The sequence below is a fragment of the Meleagris gallopavo genome, chromosome 3 (genome assembly GCF_000146605.3).
Source record: "Meleagris gallopavo isolate NT-WF06-2002-E0010 breed Aviagen turkey brand Nicholas breeding stock chromosome 3, Turkey_5.1, whole genome shotgun sequence".
Lineage (NCBI taxonomy): Eukaryota > Metazoa > Chordata > Aves > Galliformes > Phasianidae > Meleagris > Meleagris gallopavo.
This window is the reverse complement of record NC_015013.2, coordinates 6,761,964-6,783,320: the sequence shown is the minus strand read 5'-3', so window position 1 is coordinate 6,783,320 and position 21,357 is coordinate 6,761,964. Positions and strand designations below refer to the sequence as shown.

Here is a 21,357-nt window from a genome sequence, read left to right as displayed (position 1 = left end):
GAGCTGCAAAAGTTGACAAAATACCAAAAAAAAAAAAATCCTCACATCTTTTCTGTCCCAAGGATGCTGTGACTTGATGACATCCAGCCTCCTCTTTTGTAGCCGACCTAATTCCTTCCATTCTTCAGAATGAAGTTTTTACAGGCTCTTTGTTCACAGAATGTGTTAGTATTCCAAGGTGTCTTGGAGAAAACAGAAAAAAAGAGTAATGAAAAATAGCCTTTTGTTCCTGGTACGTGGACGTTTTAATGTAGTGGTGTGTGTCGGGTGGAGGAACAGAGGAATGTGATTTTAGGGCTTTCTGATGTAATTTACCTTGCAATTACGTGCTTTGAGGCTATAATAAAGCATGTGTTGCACGTGTATAGTACTAATGAATTAGCTCCAGCCAACAGCTCAACTGATAGGGCCAAACCAAACACACTGGCGTGCATACAGCCTAGCAGTTCAGACCTACTTTCAAAACAAACACTTCAAATGTGTCATCAGAGGGCTAAAATACATGTGACGGGGCCTTGTGAGCCCCAGGCTGAGCCACGAGGGTCCTGCAGGAAGCAGCATTTCCCCCCATAGCAGAGGGGATGGATGGGGTTTGTCTCATGCTGTTTCTGCAGTAACTTGCTGTAGTCTGTCAGTGTTTGCTCAGTCGCACCTTGTCAAACTGGTTTACGTTGCTTCCTCCCTTGTCAATTGTAAGCAATCTTTTCTTTTTTTTTCTTTTCTTTCCTTATATTCTCAGGTGCTCAAAAGGTGTGCTAGGATTGCTTTTTGAAAGCATCGAGTTGGAGAAAGTGATGCGCTTCGGAGATTTTGTCTGGAGCTCACGATGCTGGAAATCGCTTGCTTCGGTTCATTTCAACTGCCAGAGCGTATGACTGAGCGTAGCAGGCCTTCCCCACATGGCTCAAGTTCTATGCCCTGGCACGTGCCCAGCAAGTGGCCTGGAAATGTTTCTGCAATGAGAGTCTGTGAGTGGAGCCTGCCGAAACCTTTCCCCTTGCTCATGAGGACAGGAAGGCTGGCTTGGAGCGATTTTTAACCAGGGAACGCAAACTCCAGGAGACAAAGCCTCTCAAATAGCTGTGACAGCAGCCCTAACTTAGGATAAAGCACGGGGATGAAGCAAATGAGCACACCAGAGAGAGAAAGAGGTCTGGAAGGAGACTGCAGGAACTGTGGATGAGTAACCTAGGTTATTGTGCTAATGAGATTTTGTTTTGCTTTGAGATCTGCTCCTGTACGGAGAGACTGAGTCACTTTGTCTTGGCCTCAAGTCACGGGGAGGAGGAGGCTTAGATTTATTTTTAATGCCTAAAATAACTGTACAGCTCACAGCCAGCCGTGGTTCCCTGCCTCCCCCACCACCACCCAGTAGCTAGATGCAGAAGTTACGGGAACTTTTCATCTTTCCCCTTGCCACCCACCAAGTTTCTTCAGACCTCCCTCAAGCCCAAGTAGCACCCAGCAATTCCCCCAGGTCTTTTTGGTTTCTCCAGAGCTGTTTGGAAGCAGGACCAGCCTGAGGAAGCAGCTGATAGAAACAAAAAAGCATTTCCTATCTGTAACAGTGTGAATAGTATATATCCTGTCGTTCTCACGTTCCATACAATGGGAACAAGCTGCTCTAAATTCTGTTTATACTGATTTATCAGCCTCCCTAATACGCAACGTGATTTTTAACTGCATTCATGCAGCTGCAGCAAATACAAAGTTGTGTAAAAGCAAGATGAGAAAAATCCCCTAGGTATAAAAAATGTTGCTGGTCAGCTTTTTGCATACGTTTTTGTTTCAGGTGTCCTGCCATCCTCTCCATGTGAGTGCAGCCCTCATTTGTAATGGACTGATCAGTCATTTGATAAGTAGTAGTGTTTACACATAACGCAACCTTGCTGCATGCATGACCGGAATGAGCAACTACAGTGTTATAATTCTGCAACTCCAGCCTGATTTGCTGCAGCTCTTTCCTTGCATTTGTTTCATCCTCTGCTGCCTGTCATGCCCATCATTCAGACCGTGTGCTCTGCTGGCACACAGCAAATGCCCAGTCGCAAATACATCTACGGCTCATTCATTCTGCTCCAAACTCAGAGGTGATATTGTTGTTTTTTCTTTCTTTAAGGAGAAAAACCTCATCTTCGAGTTATCCAAAGTTGTATTCAGCCATACAATTGCTCTGAGCAGTAGGCAGAAGCGTCACTAGAGTTTTGGTGGAGATGAGCACTCGTGGATTATAGTCAAGGTGGCGGAGCTACAGCAAAAGAATACCAGGCTCTGGAGCTCGGAACATGCAAAATGTCTTTGTTTAGATCAGTGTTTTAACAGAGTGACTCACAACAGCCTGGTCCAGGGGATGAAGCCCTATATTAGAAAGTGCTAGGCAGAAATTCAGAAGGACTATGGAACTGCTGGACTGAGCAAAAAAAAAGAAGCTGTTAGCTTGGTCAGTTCATCTCATCTACTTTCTTCTTTTCTGAATATGGTGCAATCACAATTTCTTTCCCACATACTGACCTTAAAAATATCAACTCCAAGCAGTTGATACGCTCCTTCCTATATTTGTGATTGTTTGGCTTTCATCTGCTCCTGTTTATTTCCTCATTGCATTTTTTATTCCCGTAATGGGAAATAAAACTTTTTTTTTTTTTCAATTTTATCAATTTTATCTTCTTTTAGATTGCTGAATTAGGAGTTAACTCCGGCTTCCCAGCTAGTTTCATCAAGTTTATCTAACAGGAGCAGGGCAGAGGGGAAAGACAGAATGCCTATTTCATTATTTGCATTAAGTTTTCAGGCAGAATGGAAAGGAATGTCAAACAAATTTCATAAGGATTAATGTTTGCATCACTGATAAAACAGAAGAAGAAACACACAGCATGGTGAGAAGTAAAAGTAATCAGGAGAGGGTGTGTCTATGAAGAAGGAAGAAAATAAAAATTTGAAATTGTGGTAAAAAAAGGAGAGGGAAGATTTGAATAGGTAAGCAAATGGGAAATATGTTGACTTTTGATTTGTGTTAGAGTAGAAAGGAGGAAAGATGGATGTACAGGGAATAAAAAGGGAAGAGATGAACAAGAGGGCTGAGACCTCGAGAGAGAAGGCTACAAAATTTGCACATGGTCCAGATGCATCAATAGCTTTGATCAGCAGAGGCAACAAGGCAACACAAAAGAAAGAAGAGTGCTTACAGAGTAGTGGGAGTGGAGCAGCAATTCAGGAGGAAAATGCAGCAGCCATGGGAAAGATGAATGGGCAAAGACTCTTTCTCCAGGAAGGCACTGGCTAAAATGGATGAAGAGACTAAGATAAATGTACACATCTGATGGAGAATGCTGCCAACATTACTGGATATTGATCCACAGGGAAAGACAGAAGAGTGAAAGCCTGGTTAGATTTCCATGGTGAATGAGAATGGAAAAAGAAGCCTCAGCTATCCAAAGGGAGAAGTGAGGATGTAGTTGTGAAAGACAAGGAGAGAGTATTGAGAGGAAAGATAAAATTGACAGAGAGATGGCAACAGTAAAAGATGGAAACCAGCGAAGATATAAATAAAAACAACATCATTCAAGGAAGCAGAAGTCGTAAGAGTGAGTTCTGCAGCACAGTGAAGTAAATATTCAGAACATCAGACATACAAGACAGAGTAACAGAGGCTTGGAAGTACCTGTATGTGAGTTGGGGTAATAGTTTTGGAGAAAGATGAGCCAAGAAGATTAATAAGGGTGTATATTAAGAACAACATGCACTTTAGAGGAATGCTCGTGGAAGATCTAAAGGACAGAGGGAATGTGAAAAATTAGAGAAGCACTGAGTGTGAGAGGGGGAAAGGTGGTGTGAGTCTTAATGTATCTCAGAATTAGTTTATAGAGCCTTGCATTGCAGAAGTGGTATTGCTATAGGAGGGAAAGCATGCCAGCAAAGGTAGGGAAGAAGTTTGCAGAGACTTTTCTTTCCAGTGTCTGAATCCTAATGAATACACATCAAAATTGGTTTTCAGACAAACAAGCAAGATAGAAGGAAAGAATTAACTAAAAGCAAAGAGTTGAAGGAAAGAAGAGAGAGTTCTATTATTCTTCTACCAAAATCTATCTCATTAGTCTAATTAGCATCATCTGTCCTTTCCTACACTATTGAAAGTATGTATAATGAAAAGGAGGATTCGGGTCACTTGACATACAGGCAGATGTACCTGCTGACTTCTAAGCTTGTGCCTATGTCTCTTATGTCACTGATTAGAAGAAAAGGGGAAAAAAAAAAAATCAACCAGTTTTCAAAGTTGGGGTCAGCAGATACAAGCATATCATTTGCATTTTGGTTTACTAATGTGGGTTAGCTCAGCAGGCAAAGTCTACAATACTTCATAACAGGAAGAATAGGATCACCGACTGCAAATCATTCCCCAACCCAAGTAAATAAGGCATTACTGGGTGGGGGGAGGGGGCCATATTTCATTCTGGTCAGGAAATACATACGTAGACTGGACCAAAATGGCTCTGAATGTTTCGCTACAGGAAAATGATGATAACATCATAATTGTGGAAGCAACTGTGGAAGCAGTTTTGGGTACATGCACACCCTCTCTGGGTGCTCAAGGAATACACGGATCTGTGCAAAATAATCAGTATTTACATGTTTTTCCCTGCCTGAGTCTTCTGAGCTTACTCTGACTTAGTCAGAGACTTTAAGCCTGCTGCTGTTCTCCAAGTCATATGGAACTACTTGCTCTTCTTCCTCTTGTTCCTCTTCTTTAGTTGTGATTGGATCTTGCAGCTGCACCAACGTGCTGTACCTTTTCTGTTCCCCAGCTCAAGTGCTCTGTGTCACTGAGTGGGACTGAGGAGCTCAGCAGATCCAATCCAATAAATCACCCGCTGCCAAAAGGGGTGATTCCATTCCATCTCCTTTCTAGCTGTTCACCCTTGCAGCTCGCCTTCTTATCAGCTCATGTAGTCCTTGTCTTTCAGCTGAGATGGAGTTGTTCTCTTCAGTGTCTGGTATGATGTTTTGGTTCTAGGAGAAAAACAACGTTGATAACACGCGATGTTTATAGTTGCCGCTAAGCATTGTACAGAGCCAAGGCTGTTTGCAATGAAGGGCTGAAGGAGCTGTGAGAGACTTAAAATGGCCTAAGAGATATTCCATACTATATAATATCATGCGGAAGGAGTTTTTAAGGAGATGGGAGGGCACCTCTCTTTCTTCTGCTGCTTGGGGGGCCTAGCTGGGCATCAGTTGGGGGATGCAATTGTTTGTGCATCACGTGTTATATACATTCATATATATTATTGTAATAACTATTCTGAGATAGCTGAGCCATCCCACTATGAGATCACTTGAGCAAAGCCCGTGTCAGGTGGGAATGCCCAATTTGGTGTCATTTGTTAGGCTGCCTCAGTTGTACCATTGCACTGTATCTCCCAGCACTATCAACGCTATAACGGTCTCTACTTCACAAAGGAGACAATATTTCTGTTCCTCTTCCACTGGAGAAAAAATACCTGTAGACCACTTCAAATACTGTGTGCAGTTTTTTGATGAAAAAATAAAAAATAAAAAAAATTAAGAAGAACAAGGAACTAGTACAGAGCATTCAAAGATGGTGAAGGATTTAGAGGGCAAGACATGTGAGGAGTGACTGAGGTACCTTTGCTTGTTCTGTCCAGAGCAGAGAAAGCTAAGGAGAGGCCTGTCTTACTGGCCTGTGATCCAAATCCATTGACACTCATTGACATTCATTGATGCTTGCAAAGTGTTTACAGAGAACAAACAGTGGATGTGAGCACAGTGAGGCGGTGGGTGGTGAGTTTGAGCAGTGGTTACACTGGGTCAGCTTCTCTGGTGCAGATTGTTATGAGCATAGCATGAAGGCTCTTGTTCATCACTGACAAAAATGCATAGCTAATGGTCATGACTATGTTGAAAAAAAAAGAGTTTTGCAGCTGAGAATTGGCTCTATTAAGTAGTGTTATTACATTCTTTGTATCTGTTGTAGTTTCCATGGAAATAAATAGGAGGCATTACTCTTAGTGCAGCCTACATATATGCGACCCAAGTCGATTCTTCTTCACTCAATGCAGCCCAAGCAAGCCAAAAGGTTGGACACGCAAGCATTAAGAGACTAGCGCAACTTGTTCCATTGCCATGCTTGAGAAGAACGATACGGACAATTCAGGAGCAATGAGAGTTGCAGCTTATCACACAACGCCGATGATGATCCATCTCTTTAGATTATTGAGAGGGCTAAGGGGAAACCCACGACAGACAGCAGGCTCTGCACTATAAGGGGCTCTGTCAGCAAACAAAGATACAGCCAGACCCTATGGCAGGAAATGAAACCCTGAAATAAGGCAGGTGATGTCAGTCAGGGTAAAGAACAATCAGCTTCATCATGATATTATACTGGAATCATATTTTGGCTTAACAGCCACAGAAACCCCCTTAATTACTACGGCAAAGGTGTCATGAAACATGCGCGTGAATAATTGAGACGATATACTATATAGATAGAGCCAAATGCGGGTAGGCCAGCCTGGAGAGCTGGCAAGGGCTGACAGGAACATCTGCATGTGAGCAGATAGCCCTTGGGGATGACTGGGCACCTTAGGGGCCTCTGGCTGTTACAGGTAACTCCAGGAGGTGCTGGTTATGGCCTCCCCAGAAGTATAACTGATCCGTGTTCCTTCCTGTGCTACCTGTTCCACCTCAGCCAGTAAATCAATGCATCACTCATCTTGAACTTCCTGCTCAGTGCTGGATTCAGGACTAAGCTAATAATTCAGGAAAAAATTGATTCCTGTGCTTCTCTCCCACTGAAGTAATGGGATTTCAGACTGCCTGAAGATAAATACGGAGTTCAGTCTTCTGCAAATGCAGCCAAGTAACCTGCTGGTGGTAAAGAGCCAGTAGGGATCACTTTTCCTTTTGTTTGATCTCACTACAGTTTATTTTGTGTTGCCTGTTTAGATCTTAAGTGCTTTATTGTGCAAACTGTCATTTTTATGAAGGTAGTGTTTAGCACAGCTGAAGCCTGTCTTGATTAGGAGTTCTGTATGCAACTCAAATGCAGATAATAGAAACTTGTTAGAAGACTTGAATTAATGCTTCATCTCCCATGCTGTATGGTTTGACATCAGCATTGCTTCATCATTGCAAGTGATCACAAAGCTAGTCAGTCTGAGAGGACTCATCAAATGCTGTTGCAGAAGCATTTTGTGCTTTGTCTCGCAGCAAACATTTTCAGAACTAGGCTGCTTCTTCTCCACCATTGCAAATTAAGACCACACATATTCAATGTGCTCAGAGATGAATAAAAGAAATCGATGTTTGCTGAATAAATTAGTCTGAGTCTAGTTAAGGACTAAAAATAAGAAATAAGAAGACTTCCAGCATATGCAGACAGTCACTGTGTCCTTGGGTAACTGCCTTTCCTCATCTGCCTGTGCACAGCTCTAGTTGTTAGCAGATCCTGGTTGAAATTCAAATCAGTTTCAGCATCACTGCCATCTCCTCTAATTGACTCCGTCGGCACAGCCGGCTAGTGGGAGGGACGGAGGAGCAAAGCAGGCAGAAAGGACCAGATGATTTCTGGCATATGCTGGGCTGCGCAGCAAAATGTTGAGGACGTGGGGGTCTGGCACTGCACAAACGTCAGGGATTCCCCACATCCTGCCAGGAAACCAAGGGGAATCATCCTTTTTTTTCTTCTTATTTTAAATGTCAGAAGTGTTAGGCCCAGGTGGTGGTTTACAACCACAGCTCAGCTGGCGAGGGAAGCAGTGCAGCAAAGGAAGCTCATGGAAATATCCTGGCTGACTCATTCATAATTCATTTGGCATTCTGGGGAATGTGCAGGCTGCAGTGGGATGCTGGGCACTCTTCAGGGGACTGCTCTGCTGCCTGGCCACCAGGCAGGCAGCTCATAGCTCTCTGCACCCCAGAAGGGCCACCAAAGATCTTCCCCTTGCCCGTGCAATGTCAGCACAGCCCCGGCTGAATTTCCAGAAGCTTCTGCCAAAGAGCTGGCCTAATGATGTCCTTGCACAGAACCCAGAAGGTAGGCAGCTGCAACCCAGGGCAAAGCAGTTTTTAAGCCTGACCTTCAGCTTGGAGGTAGCTAAGCAACACGTTTCATGCTGAGGGTTTTGGTCATCCAGTGAGGTTATTTTAAAGGTATGGCTGGCCTGAAGAGATGAGTATAGGATCTAGTGGATGGTTGAAAGAAAAGTTAAAGAAATAGTCTGACTATGATTTGCAAGTATATGCAGGAGCCTGAACACTGAGGAGCTTGCAAGGAAAACTAACAGAAAAGAACGGTGAAAAGTAGTGAGGAAAAAATGACCTAGAAAAATGAAAGTAGATGTTAATTATGTGATCTCTATCCATGCATGCTGATTCCTTATGAAATGGCTGCTTCCCTCAATTTTCCAAAGTGTGGAGTGAGGTCTGGGATATTCAAAACACCAGGGGTGCCGAATACACTTGCAGGAGGTGTGTGTAACAGCCATTAGTCCTGGCATCTACGTCAGCTGTGTGTCAGCCACCCTGCCAAGCAGGTGGGAGAGCTGAGGAGCACAAGCACATAGCTGCACCCAAACACAATGACCCAGGGATGTCCAGCTGGAGTGCAGATAGCCGAAGATGTTGATCTGCAGATTAAAAGGGCTATACGCTGTAACACCTGCCACAATGTTCAACGTTTGCCTGAACACTCTATTGATGACAGCATGAAATAGTTGGAAAAAATAAGACTCATAACTCGTTAGCGAGTGCACAGAAGTCAAAACCAGCCAGTTTCATTCAAAGTCAAAGGGAAGGTACGTTTATTCTACATCTAAAAGCTGTGTTTCAGGAAATTAGCATCTTTCAAGGCTGCAGCCTTGAGATGATTAAAAAAATGATACTGATTAAAAGATTTAATATGATTAAAAGATTTTATATGATCTTTATGATTAAAAGATTTAAAAAAAAAACACACACAATAGAGAGACATAATCTAGAAAACGTAGGTAGTAAGTTTAATAATAAAAATACAGCCTAGCCAAAGTAAAGTTTATTCGCTACATGGTGCTGTTTAATCTCACACATACTTTCATAGTGTTTTCTTGTCTTGAATCTAATTACTTCCCGGTATTACAGTTTGTTATATCTGTTTTCATCTCATGTGCTGCCACTGTTTCCAACTACATTGCACAATTCTCTGTATTATTTATTTTGAAGCAGCTTCTGGGATAAAGAATTAGTCCTGGGATTTATCCACAGCTTTGACGCTGGCCAGCTGGGTGAGTCCTGGCTGAGCTGCTGCTCCTCTTCAATTCTGTTCTTTCAGTAGGAGTGGGATAAAAATCTCTCCTGTCTGAAAGCACCTGGATTTTTGCAGACGGAGTGCTATGTAATAGTTAAGGAGTGTGGGAATTCCCTGTTTACAGCTACACGTTCACTGATGTACTGGACACGCTTAGCAAGCTTTCCTTTTTTTACAGATTAAAACCTTAAGACCAGTACTTGTTGAAGTGGTCACTAAGCGTAAGAAAACTAGTGAAAACAGTCACTGAATGCATCTCTTCTTCAGTCAGTTTGAAATAGATAAAGGCACAACAACAAGAGAGAGAAGCTTTTAAACAGAACGCTTGCAGCTTACTTGAAACTCTTACAATCAGTGCAGACATAGTCTTTGATTCTGATTTTAGTTTTCTCAAGGTGGCCTTGGAGGGAGCAAACTCACCAGGTCTTACACTTACTGTGCCTGCACCCTCGGCCCAGTGCTCTGGGAAGGAGCTGCAAAAGGGACATGGTAGAAAGGAGCTGCTTGCATTTGCAAGTAAAGCAGGGACAGCTTTACCTTTTTTTACAGCTTTTTTTTTGTGCTCTGATGACTTTTTTTTGTTCCTGCCTGAGAGTGCACTGAACTCTGCACAGAGATTCTGTCAAGCCTCGAAAGTTTCCTATAATCTCTGCCTCAGCAGAAAATACCCAGCAGCCAGATTAAATCTCCCTTGCAGTGACTTTTATGTCATCAGAGAGAGGAGGTTTGAAAGAGATGCAAGAAAAACGGCCACATAAATGTGCTAGAGATGCATGGAAGTGTTTTAAAAGACGTTTCCTGTTTCACCCTTTTGCATGATCTCCTTTTAAAAAAGCATAATTCAAATCAGTATTAAATGCATTTTCTTAAATAGTGTCAACTACAGGAAATGTTCTTTCAAGTCTGTGACATTTATAACCATGAAACACCAATTGCTGTACAAGAGCACTACGGTATCTTATCTCTGAAGGTCACATTTGGAGTTCACATACATATTAAAAAAAATCCCCCAATGGGAGGATTATTCAAATTGCTGCAGGCTTGTCCTTTCTTTATTACCTCGTATTTGTTTTCTCAGTTGCACACTCCATAATTCAAACACTGCATGCCTAACATGTGAGCATCTCCACTCCTGTTCCTCTGTACTGGTACACTGTGCCCCAGTGTAAATTTGTCTTGCCAGCGAGTTTCCAAGGGAGTTCAAGATCCTATTAACACAAACTAGACAGGAGAAACAGGGCTTTTTGAGCTGTTAGTCAGAAATTTCTGCCACAGGAGAGTCAATGCTTTGTCCCTCCTCCAAATGCCAATAAACTAAGGCAAAATTGTGCAGTGCCTAAAATTTGTACGTCTAAAGTTACCATCTTGCAATGCCCAACTGAACAATTTTTCTCATGCATCCTTTGATTTGTAACTGAAGCACTGTTCATCAATTTGTTTTTCTTACTGCTTTGAAACTGCAGGAAGAACACAGGCAAATGACTCAGAAATGCACACCACTACAGTGAATGTAACCATCGTTTAAGACACAGGATATAAGTTAGAGTATCCAGTGGGAGCCATCTGAGGAAAGCTCTCCTACCAAGCACTCGGGTTCTCCAAGGAGGACTTCATCCAACCCTTAAAGCCTTGTGAGGCTGTCTCCTCCAGTACAGTTACACCTGTAGTGCAGGCAGGGTACAGACATTTTTACTACAGCCAAACCATACGCAGCTTGATTACATGTTGCTATGTTCCTGGCAGTGCTGATGGAGCATGAAGTGGCAATTTTTTGCATGTGTGTTTGTGAAAGGCACACTACTGAATGTTCGACACCTCTGAGGATCCAAAATAAATATATTGTGGTAATGACCCTCTGAATGTGGATGAGAATATTATAACACTTAAAGACAAGTAAACAAGTAGAATGACAATTCAGGCTTCGTCAATTTGGCAAAACACCAAAATTCAACAGAGTAGAAGATACCTGGCCCTTTCCTACCACACTTCGGCAGCTCTACACCATGCACTGGGGCTAGATTTTATCCCTGTACAGTATGTCCTTCTCAGATAAGAATTAACAGCTCTTTATTGAAGATGCTCAGAAACTGCATAGGTTTTGATAAAACATGGGGCTAATTCTAGTTGTACAGCCCTTCTTCCTCCCCTTCTTACCATTCCCTACTTTTAGTACCCATATCAAATTGAAGTTTCGCTTTCTAGATGATGTTGATGTCCCTCTTCAGTACTTCTTGTAAAGATGTTGCTGGGTGTTGCATTGTTAGCTGCCCTTTTGCCACAAACCTGGGGAAGCCTTGGCTGCAAAGCCACAAAACCTAAGCTCAGATAACCACCACTTGGCACTTCCCAGCCAATTTTGAACTATTTAAAAACGTGTCATGCCTGCTTTCATGTGGATTTGTTACTAACCACTGATTAACAAGGAATGATGTATCCCTTGTTACAGCAGAGGGTCCTACACTTTTCCTGCATTGTTGCCCTGGTAATCTGGTTTTGCCATCCAGTTCCAGTTAAGCCTGCTAATACCAAGCTGTAAGTACACACTCAACCACGGAAAGGACAAAAGACTTGTACATCTAGGTCTGTAATCTCTGTGGGTAGGTGTCATTATAATACTTCCTTTTCCTGCATTTTTCACCGTGAGTCAATATAAATTCAGTACATTAGAACATGCCATTTTAATTATAGATTGAGCTTGTATTTAAATTGGCAAAGGTTTGTAGTAAAAGTTGGAAGAAGTTGCTGTCTTTTCTGCTTTATATAACTACATGATACCCATACAGTGAATAAATTAGACAAATAAGCATCTCTGCCCACAAGAAGCTTCTGCATAGAAAGATATGAAAGGATGTGAGCAGGAAAGTTCAGTGCAGAAAACAAAAGTTTGGAGGGTTGAGAGTGCTGCAAAGCGCCAGCAAGTCTGCAAGAGGCCAGATGTTATCCTAGAGGTGAAGAACCATCAGCAGAATTAGGAAACCATTAATGCCTCATACTACCTACTGCAGTTTCTGGATTAGAGGTGAAAATTGAGATGTTAGTAACTGAGGTGCAGAGGCTATTTCTCCTATGAAGTGTTTAATTTTGCAAGTGCATTTCCTCTTGCCTAAGCTGTGTCTCACCTCTTCCTATCAGCCAGGGATGATACACCATTGAGTCACATCTCGCTTCAGCTTCCCCAGATCTTTAGCAGCAATCAGTCCCTCCTCTTCCACATCTTCCAGCATTTCCACACCTCAGGCGGCTGCCCAGTGGTCCCCAACAGCTTGCAGGGGATCCGTGCAGGACAGAAGTGGAGACCTTTGTTCAGAATTGCTCTGAGTGAAGGGAATCATTCTGCAGGCAGAGGCTTTGGAGAGCAAAAGCATGCTTTGAGCAATATGCTCTCTCTACAAGTCGGATACACACTAAAGCAAGAGATTATTAAAAGCAAGAAAACAAACCACAAATTATACTATCTAAAACAGTCTGGATTTAAATTTCCCATACAGTGAGGTTAAAGTAAATATCACATACCTGTAAAAACGTTGTAAGAACATTAATAAGTTTGCAAAGACAAGCACACTTAATGATACGAAATGCGCTAATGTGGATTAAGCCTTGCAGCTTTATTTCCTTCCTTCTGGGTGTACGTGAATCTGGGCAGAGCTCTTGTGGTATGATCCTGCAGTGTGTCAGCCAATGGGCAGGAGGCCTGTGGGGCCCAGTAGCCTTACACCAAGGGGAGCTGAAACATACCTATTTATATGCCAGTTCGTACCCTTCCTGCAATCTGGCAACACCTTTTAGAAATGCAGTCAGATTCTTCAGAGTCTCAAACGAACCTGTCCTTTTTTTCTGCATGGACTCCCATTTAAAAACCCAGGTTAGTCAGGGCAGCAAATGAGAAAAATTTGACTCATACACTCACAGAATCCTTAGAGTTGGAAGGTATCTTTAAAGGTGATCTAGTTCAACTCCCCTGCAGTGAAGAGGGACATCCACAGCTCCATCAAGTAGCTCAGAGCCTGCTCCAGCCTGGCCTTGTTGAATATCTCCAGGGATGGGGCATTAGCACATCTCCGGACAACTGAGGCTGCAGTGCCTCAATGCCATCAATGTAGAAGACTTTTTCCTTATATTCAACGTAAACCTTCCCTCTTTAAGTTTGAAACCATTTCCTCTTGTCCTATCACCACAGACCCTGCTCATGAATCTGTTCCCTTCTTTCTTGGAGCTCCCCTTTAGACACTGTAAGGCCGCTATCAGGTCACCTCACAGCCTTCTCTTCTCCCGGCTGAGCCCCAGCTCTCTCAACCTGTCCTTCTCGTAGGAGAGGTGTTCCATCCCGTGGATTACCTCCGTGGCCCTCCTCTGGACACACTCCAACAGGTCCGTGTCCCTCCGGTGCTGAGGACTCCACATGTGGACGCAGTGCTCCAGGTGAGGCCTCAGCAGCACAGCAGAAGGGCAGGATCACCTCCCTTGACCTGCTGGTCACACATCTTTTGATGCAGCCCAGAATATGGTTGGCTTTCTGAGCTGTGAGGGCACAGTGCTGGCTTTGTATTGCTCTCGTTAACTGGTTCTGCAATACAACTTCATACTATGGGTTACTGCTAGAGATAAGTAATGGCCTTCTCTACGGCATATGTTTGACCCCAGCCTCCTCTCATGGGTTAGTTCCGAGTTGAGGACAAATGCTGCCCACCATATGACTTAAATCAGGCTCTTCAGGAAACATGAGAGTTGCTAGAGCTCAGCAATTCAAGTAACAAACTGGAAGGAGTGGTATACAGAGGAGGTATTTACATTCACAGAATTCAAAGTTGTCTGGTATGACACTGACATAAAATATTGGAACAAATAAGAAATCTCCAATAAGAAAATTTATCCCAGAAATCCATGGAACACTGAAAGAAAGCAAAATACTTGTTTATCAAAACCTTCCTCTAATCAGCAAAACCTAGCTGAATGTAACAAATCCACGACAACACAGAATTGTTACCTTCCTGCAATCTTTAAGTACAAAAATAAATTAATCTCTACCATGAGACTTTACTTACTACTGCCTTTGAGTCCAGAAAATGTTTGCCTATTAGCCAACTTCATGATATGTTAGTTACCTTAAAAAATAGAAAAGTTAGCCAAAATTAGCCAAATGCAATGGAATGCTAGCAGAGCATTTTGAGATGGCAAAGAATTGCACTCCACACTTTCCTCAGAAAAACTCCACCCACAAACCAAGAATACTAAATATGAGGGGATCCCTACATACAGATTATTGTTCATTCCTCTACAAAGCTGTAACTCTGAGAAGATGCTAAAATGCTGCTAGTTTGAATTGGATGTTGCTGTTTCTAATAATTTTACTACAAACGCATTGACACCTTTTTTCAGCTACCAATGTTGAGAGACTGAGGTAAGAATCTCAGCTTTTACATTGTTTTAAACCAGTTTTTATTTCTCCTCTACGACAAAAGCTTGGAAATATGAAAGAAAGATCTCCTAAAAGCAAAGAAAACAGATGGCAAATAACCAGCCACCTACCCATCCTCTTAAAAAGTCTTATTTTTAAGAATATGGGCTTTTAAGCCAATTTCTGTTGTGGGTGGCATTGACTCATGAATTTCAAACACTTAGTGTGGCAATGAAAATCCAGAATCAAACTTAAAACTTTATGTTTCAGAAAGTACAGTTGAATTTTTAAGCAACAGAGATGCTTACGTTCCATTTCATTTTCAGAATATCCAAATTAAATATGTGCTTTCAACCACCCAAGCATTCACTTTCATTGTTACTTAGTCAAAATCTGTTAGTTTATCAGTCACAGGAGGGTTTAAGAACACTTTAAGCAGTGCTCAGGGAATAGCTGGTCTGGGTGCGGAGGGTAGAGGAGATAGGACAACTTCTCTGTGTCAGCATTTTGGTTCTTAGAAAGGAAAAGTGATTTATTGCCAGGAGGAGAAGTACCATGCAGCTGCATTTCAATATTTTAAAGGTTTTCATATCATACTCTGTGGAATTCTCATACAGGTAAATTAAAAAGGTAAATTGAAAGAAGGCACCAAGTAGATTAAATAACATTGTTGATAACAGAAGTTAGCATAGGCGTGGCTTGGCAAACACCAGTAACTGCAGATTGCAATAATAATATATGCTAGAACAGGAAGCTATTCTTGCTCCAGTCTTCTGAGCATATACATTGCAATCATGATAGCATATATAATGGCAAGTTAATCTGAAAAACAATCGCCTGCAAAATCATGACCTTGACTGAAGTATTTTAATTGTTCTGTCAGGCAAGTACACCTGGAGGTTTCTGTGACTGAACAAAGCCAAAAGCAACATTTTACATCTTGTCAGAATATGTATTTTGTAGATGTGTGGTTTAGTACTTTTAAAATAAAAAGAGGCAACTGCTTGTACATCCTAGAAACTTCTGGAAGATTGAATATATTCAGTAAATTGGAACATACAGAGCAGTCCTGTACAGTAGGATAGTACTATCTAACAAGGGCAGCTGATCTTCTGGATTTCAGATCTCAGCAGAAATTCAGGATTTCATGCTAGCCTGCTTCCCTTAGATTAGATTTGAAAGAGACAAACTACAGATTAGCAGTAAGACTGGCAAGAGCTACAACCAAATATTATTTAAACTCAGCATTTTCACCTGGCAATTTCATATTCCTGACGTCCATTTAAAAGCTGCCTCTACTATTAGCATGTGGAACGTTTGAGTTTCTAAGTGTAGGAGATACAGAGAGGAAAAAAAATAATAGTTTCTCACATGTAAACATCTAATTTACTAAGGAGCCAAATGAGCTGAAGAAAAAAGCATGATGAAACTCCATCTGGGCCCAATTCCTAAAGCCTTACTCATCTCACTTCCTGATTCTCCTTTTTGGCCTCCTTTCCCCTCAGGCCCTCCCACCTCTACAAACACCACAACAGTAATTATACTGTCACTGGAGACTTAAACATTCTTGACATCCTAACATCTCTTCTAACAACTACAGGACATTTCACAAAGGCCCAGGCTGGCTTTCAAGAAGTGGGTCAGCTTGACACATACCATGTGCTTCCGAAAGCCTGCAGTCTTTGAGTTTGCTCATCTATGGTAATGGGCACCCTACCAATGAGCAGGCTGGAAACAAAACACTGTCTGGTTTGCAATGGGAACTTTAAAATGTTTATCAGAAATACATAACTTGTAAATTTCCATTTGAAATATCATTTAGAGGATGTCACGTTAAGCTTTCCAGTGCAGCAGAATCCAGGCTTTACAGTTCGGGCCTTACCTTCCCCTTACTGGTTAAACGAGCACTGGAAGGCACCCAGCACCACTCAGGAGTCCATCAGCAGTGCACAGAGTGAAGGTGGGAGGAAAGGAGCTTCACTCCATCAGCCCGAGGAGGCTGGATTAGTAGCTCTTTTCATTTAATTGCTTCTTGCCCTGCAACCTCACTTCTCTCAGTCACTTACCACAAACGCACTTTTAGGTCTAGGCTGACTGGCCAAACTCTTTCTCTGTGGAAATTATGGCCAGTGTGATTTTTTTTTTCTCAGTCATTCTTGAATGTTTTTTTTTTTCCCTATATTTCAACATTTAAATCACGCCAGCTTGCTTCCAACCCTCAAAAGAAATTCATGATGACTCAGAAAGGGATCTTGACCTGCGAGCTGAGAATTACTTCTCTGATAGAATAATGGTTTGATATCAGTTTTCACAAAAGGAATAAATCAATGTGTCTCATCATATTTTCTATTCTGCCCTGCATAAATTTGTCTTGTGAATAAAACACATTTTATTCAGCTCAGAGGGCATTTCATTTCTGTGTTCATTTTGACATTTTAGTTAGAGTACGACGCTTGTATGGTACAGTAGCCCAGACAACAGAGACTATAAAATCTTCTATTTGTGATCTATCTCAACGAACAGATTTTCAGTTCTCCCTAAAATGCCTTTTATTACTGGGCAAAAGCAACCCATGCACCAGAAAATGAACAAAAATAATTGTTCTCCATTGTGAAAATAGGATACAGTTAAGAGCCATAAATAGCTTTGGAGGAAAAGCATGAAGTAGCTATGAATAAACTTTAAATTATTAGCAAAATACAAAAGGAATCCAAATAAATTGGATTACAGAGATTAAATACAGTGCCATATTTTACATAGAGTAGATCATACTGCTGTAAAACTTGTGGTTCCCAGACATCACAGTGCCCTTGTAATTACCAGAAAGGTAAGAACAGATTACACAGCACAAGCTGGCTCCTGCTGTGTATGCACTGCTATCCAAGCACCGAAACTAAATATGTAGATAAACGCATAAATATATAAAATAACACAAGTGGGGCATTGGCAAACACGAGACATTTCTATTATGTTCGTCTAAGATAGGCACAGGTATAGTTGACTCACACAGCAAAATTATTTCTATTAGCGGATTGCTCAGATTTATGAAAACAGAAGCCCCATGTTATCTGTGAGCAGCAGTATAGTAATACTGCAAATTGCAACTTGATTACCATTTGATTCAACCTAGTTAATAGCTGATGATGGCCTGTAATTCTTGTGATTCATTCTGGCAAGCTTTTCATTTGTCAGGTCATCAAGCCTATCCTATACATGAGCAATTAAATTAGCAGTCCAAATAGCAAAGGGCTCAGCAAAAAATCTTCCAGGTGGTTTGAAGAAATCTATCCCTAGCACTGTTGAAATACCATCGCCTTAGTGGTTTTCTTTTCTCATTAGGACTAGCACAATAGGTGCTAAATACAAAAACAAATAACACACTGCTGATTTCCAAGTATCTCCTTGAAGCAGGGAAAATTCATTCCAAAACAATTGCAAAGAAACTATGTATTGGAAAAACCCAACCAGGAGAAATAGTAAATGAAGATCAGCAAATGGTTGCCATCACTACAGATGGGTGATACTAGATTGCAGACAGAAAGTAGCTGGAAGTTTGGCTGGCTGGCAGCTATAACAGGCTTACTAAATCCATACGCAACCACGAGGATCAGTCCTACAGGGGGGACAAAGGACATACACAGAAATAGATTCTCAAGGAGAATCCTGCCACTGTTTTTTGACAGCAGCCAAAGAGCTATCAGCATCACTTGCACAGATGGCCACAGCCTACTTACGCAGTCAGAGAAAAATACAAAGAGTCACTAACATTGGATCCAAGAGTTAAATTAACCTCAGCAGAGTTGAGGCCACACAGAATGCTCCACTGCAAGGACAGGATGTGCTCACACCATGGGGAGAGTTTTATTCTTATTGATGCTGTCAGCAGGGTGTCAGCCAGGGGCTGCTCTCTCCTCAAGCTCCTCATTCATCGGAGAGAGCCGGTGGGAGCACCAAGTGTGAGCTATGCCCAGAATACTTGCCTGGAGGATCAGGGTCCTCTAGTGACAGAAGGAACCAGTCACCTGTATTGAAGTTCCAACCTGTCCCTGACATGCTGAAACTGTTGACACAGCCAACAGGAGGCCAAACCCTCAATTGCTGGAATGCTTTGGCTGCATTTTCTTTGGTTGAAACAGTCACCAAAAGTAAACATAAATTAAAAAACAAAACAAAACAAAACAAAAAAAAAACATACGGAAAAAAATCTCAGCATGCAAAATCAGGCCTAACTAGGCTACTTAGGAGAGCAAAAATAACTTCTGGTTGACTCGTCTATTGAAATTATCTAAAAATGTCAAAAATAGCCCCTCATCCACAAACCAAAGAGATTTTGGTGGACTAGTTTCACAGTGTTTCAAAAGGCCTTTGATTAAATCCCTAAGCCAGAGACAACTCAAGCAGCTAAGTAATTACTGGGCAGGAAGAAAAGTACTATCATGGCTCAAAAACAGGAGATGGAAAACAAAGAGCAGAATTCAACAGCTAGTTTCTGCGATGGCAGGAGGTTAATGACAGCCTGCTGCAGGGCTGTGCAGCAAGCCTTGTGTGTTGTTGTATTTACTATTGATCTAGAAAGATGATGGTATTGTGAGATAGTAAAATTTGCAGCTGTCATAATTATTTCAGTTAAGCAAGACAAGAGGGGGCTGTGATGATGAGGAAGTCCAAATGAAACAGAATGGATCGTGTAATGGGGAATTAAGTTCAATATTGAAAATGCATGTTAGAGAGGAACAAGAGTACTGCTTCCACATCTGACAAATTCTAATTTATTTACATTGACTGAAGAGCAGACACTGGGCATTTATGTAAATACCTATGTGCTCTCTCTAATCCTCATGAAGCTGTAGTCAGAAAAGCTAATAAGACAATGGAGCACTGGAGGAATAAATGGCATACTGATAAAAATGGAGTGTTGCAATATCTCTACATAAAGGAATTAATTTTGTCCACTGGAATAGCCTCCAGCATATCCCACCTCAGAGAAAAGGTCCTAGAATCACAAGTTTGGAAAGGACCTACAAGATCATCTAGTCCAACTATCCTCCCATTACTACTGCTACCACAAGCTACTAAATCATATCTCATAGCTTCTCATCCACACGCGTCTTGAACACTGCCTGGGATGGAAACTGCACCACACCTCACTGTATAGCACACAGGAGCTCGATGGCAGCCATCTCACAACGGGCAACAGGAAGTATGTCTACGTAAAAGCTGAGTGAGCCATGACACATCAGCAGGTAGCAAGGGCAAAAATGTTCACTGAAATTCAGAAAAGGGTTGGACATTCATACCTACAGCTATGAACACAGCAAATATATCTCCAAATAGTTGATGCTTGCCAAATGCTAGATAAACTCTAAAATCCTGAGGTTTGAGGTTTACAGAATGCTTGAAAAAGAGCTTAGATGTGCTGGCAGACAGCCTGCCAGTGGCAGGGAACTCTGCTGCAAGTCAGCCTACCTGCTGGCCTCACCTGACATTCCCATCCTGTGCAGCTCTTTCGGACGGGATGTCTCTGGTTTTATCTGGACAGAGATGCTGCCAAACACAGAATCATAGAATCATTACGGTTGGAAAGACCACTAAGATCATCTAGTCCAATCATCAATCCATCCTCATCACGTCCACTAAACCATGTCACTCAATACGACATTTACCCTTTTCTTTGAAAGCCTCCAGGGATGTGACTCCACCACCTCCCTGGGCAGCCTGTTCCAATACCTGAAGAAGAAGAAATTTTTCCTAACATCCAATCCAAACCTCCCCTGGTGCAATTTGAGACCATTATCCATCATCCTATTGCAGTTACCTGGGAAAGGAGGCAGGTCTCCACCTCACTCCAACCTCTTTTTCAGGTCCTTGAGAGAGATAAGCTCTCCCCCTGAGCCTCTTCTCCAGACTAAACAAACCCAGTTCTCTCAGCCACTGCACATAAGACGTGCTGTCACAGCTTCATTGTCTTTCTCTGGACAATCTCCAGGGTCCCAATGTCTTTTGTGTAACGAGGGGCACAAAACCAAGCACAGTGCTTGAAATGCGGCCTCAGAATCACAGAATCAGAGAATGGCCAGGGTTGGAAGGGACCTCAAGGATCACGCATCTCCAACCCCCCTGCCACATGCAGGGCCACCAACCTCCCCATTTAATACAAGACCAGGCTGCCCAGGGCTCCATCCAATCTGGCCTTGAACACCTCCAGGGATGGGGCATCCACAACCTCTCTGGGCAGCTGTTCAAGCACCTCACCAGTGCATAGTTCAGAGGGACAATCACCTCCCTGCTGCTGGCTGCACTGTTGCTGATACAAGCCAGGATGGCACTGCCCTACATCATAGGACTGCCTCACGTGAGAGATACCTTGGTGATGATGAGGAACCCACTCAGCTTCCTACTAGCCTCGGTGTGCATCACACCTGCATTACCTCACTGGCTCGAGGTAGCAGTACAATTAAACTCCCTATTTCCTGCTCCGGTGCTTGCTCTCCAACTACCTAGCAACTAGAAATGCTGGACCGATGTTCCAGGCTCAAGACCCACCCGTGAAAACCCCTTTCTCTCCTAAACGCGTCCCAAGTCCTGCCTGTTTGTAGGAGGTTCTCCTTCAAGTGAAACAATCACTGCGAGCAACCGCTTATGAAACAACGGCGCTGTATGCGTG

General features: G+C 42.4%; 1 long non-coding RNA gene across 1 annotated transcript; it reads right to left on the bottom strand.

The window, feature by feature from the left end:
• Window positions 1–1,736: 1,736 nt before the first annotated feature.
• Window positions 1,737–13,209, bottom strand: LOC104910092. Its single transcript, XR_004159109.1, has 3 exons — window positions 12,812–13,209; window positions 12,418–12,644; window positions 1,737–5,007 (listed from the first exon to the last, which is right to left on the bottom strand). It is a non-coding gene; the product is annotated as an uncharacterized LOC104910092 (long non-coding RNA).
• Between the last annotated feature and the right edge of the window lie 8,148 nt (window positions 13,210–21,357).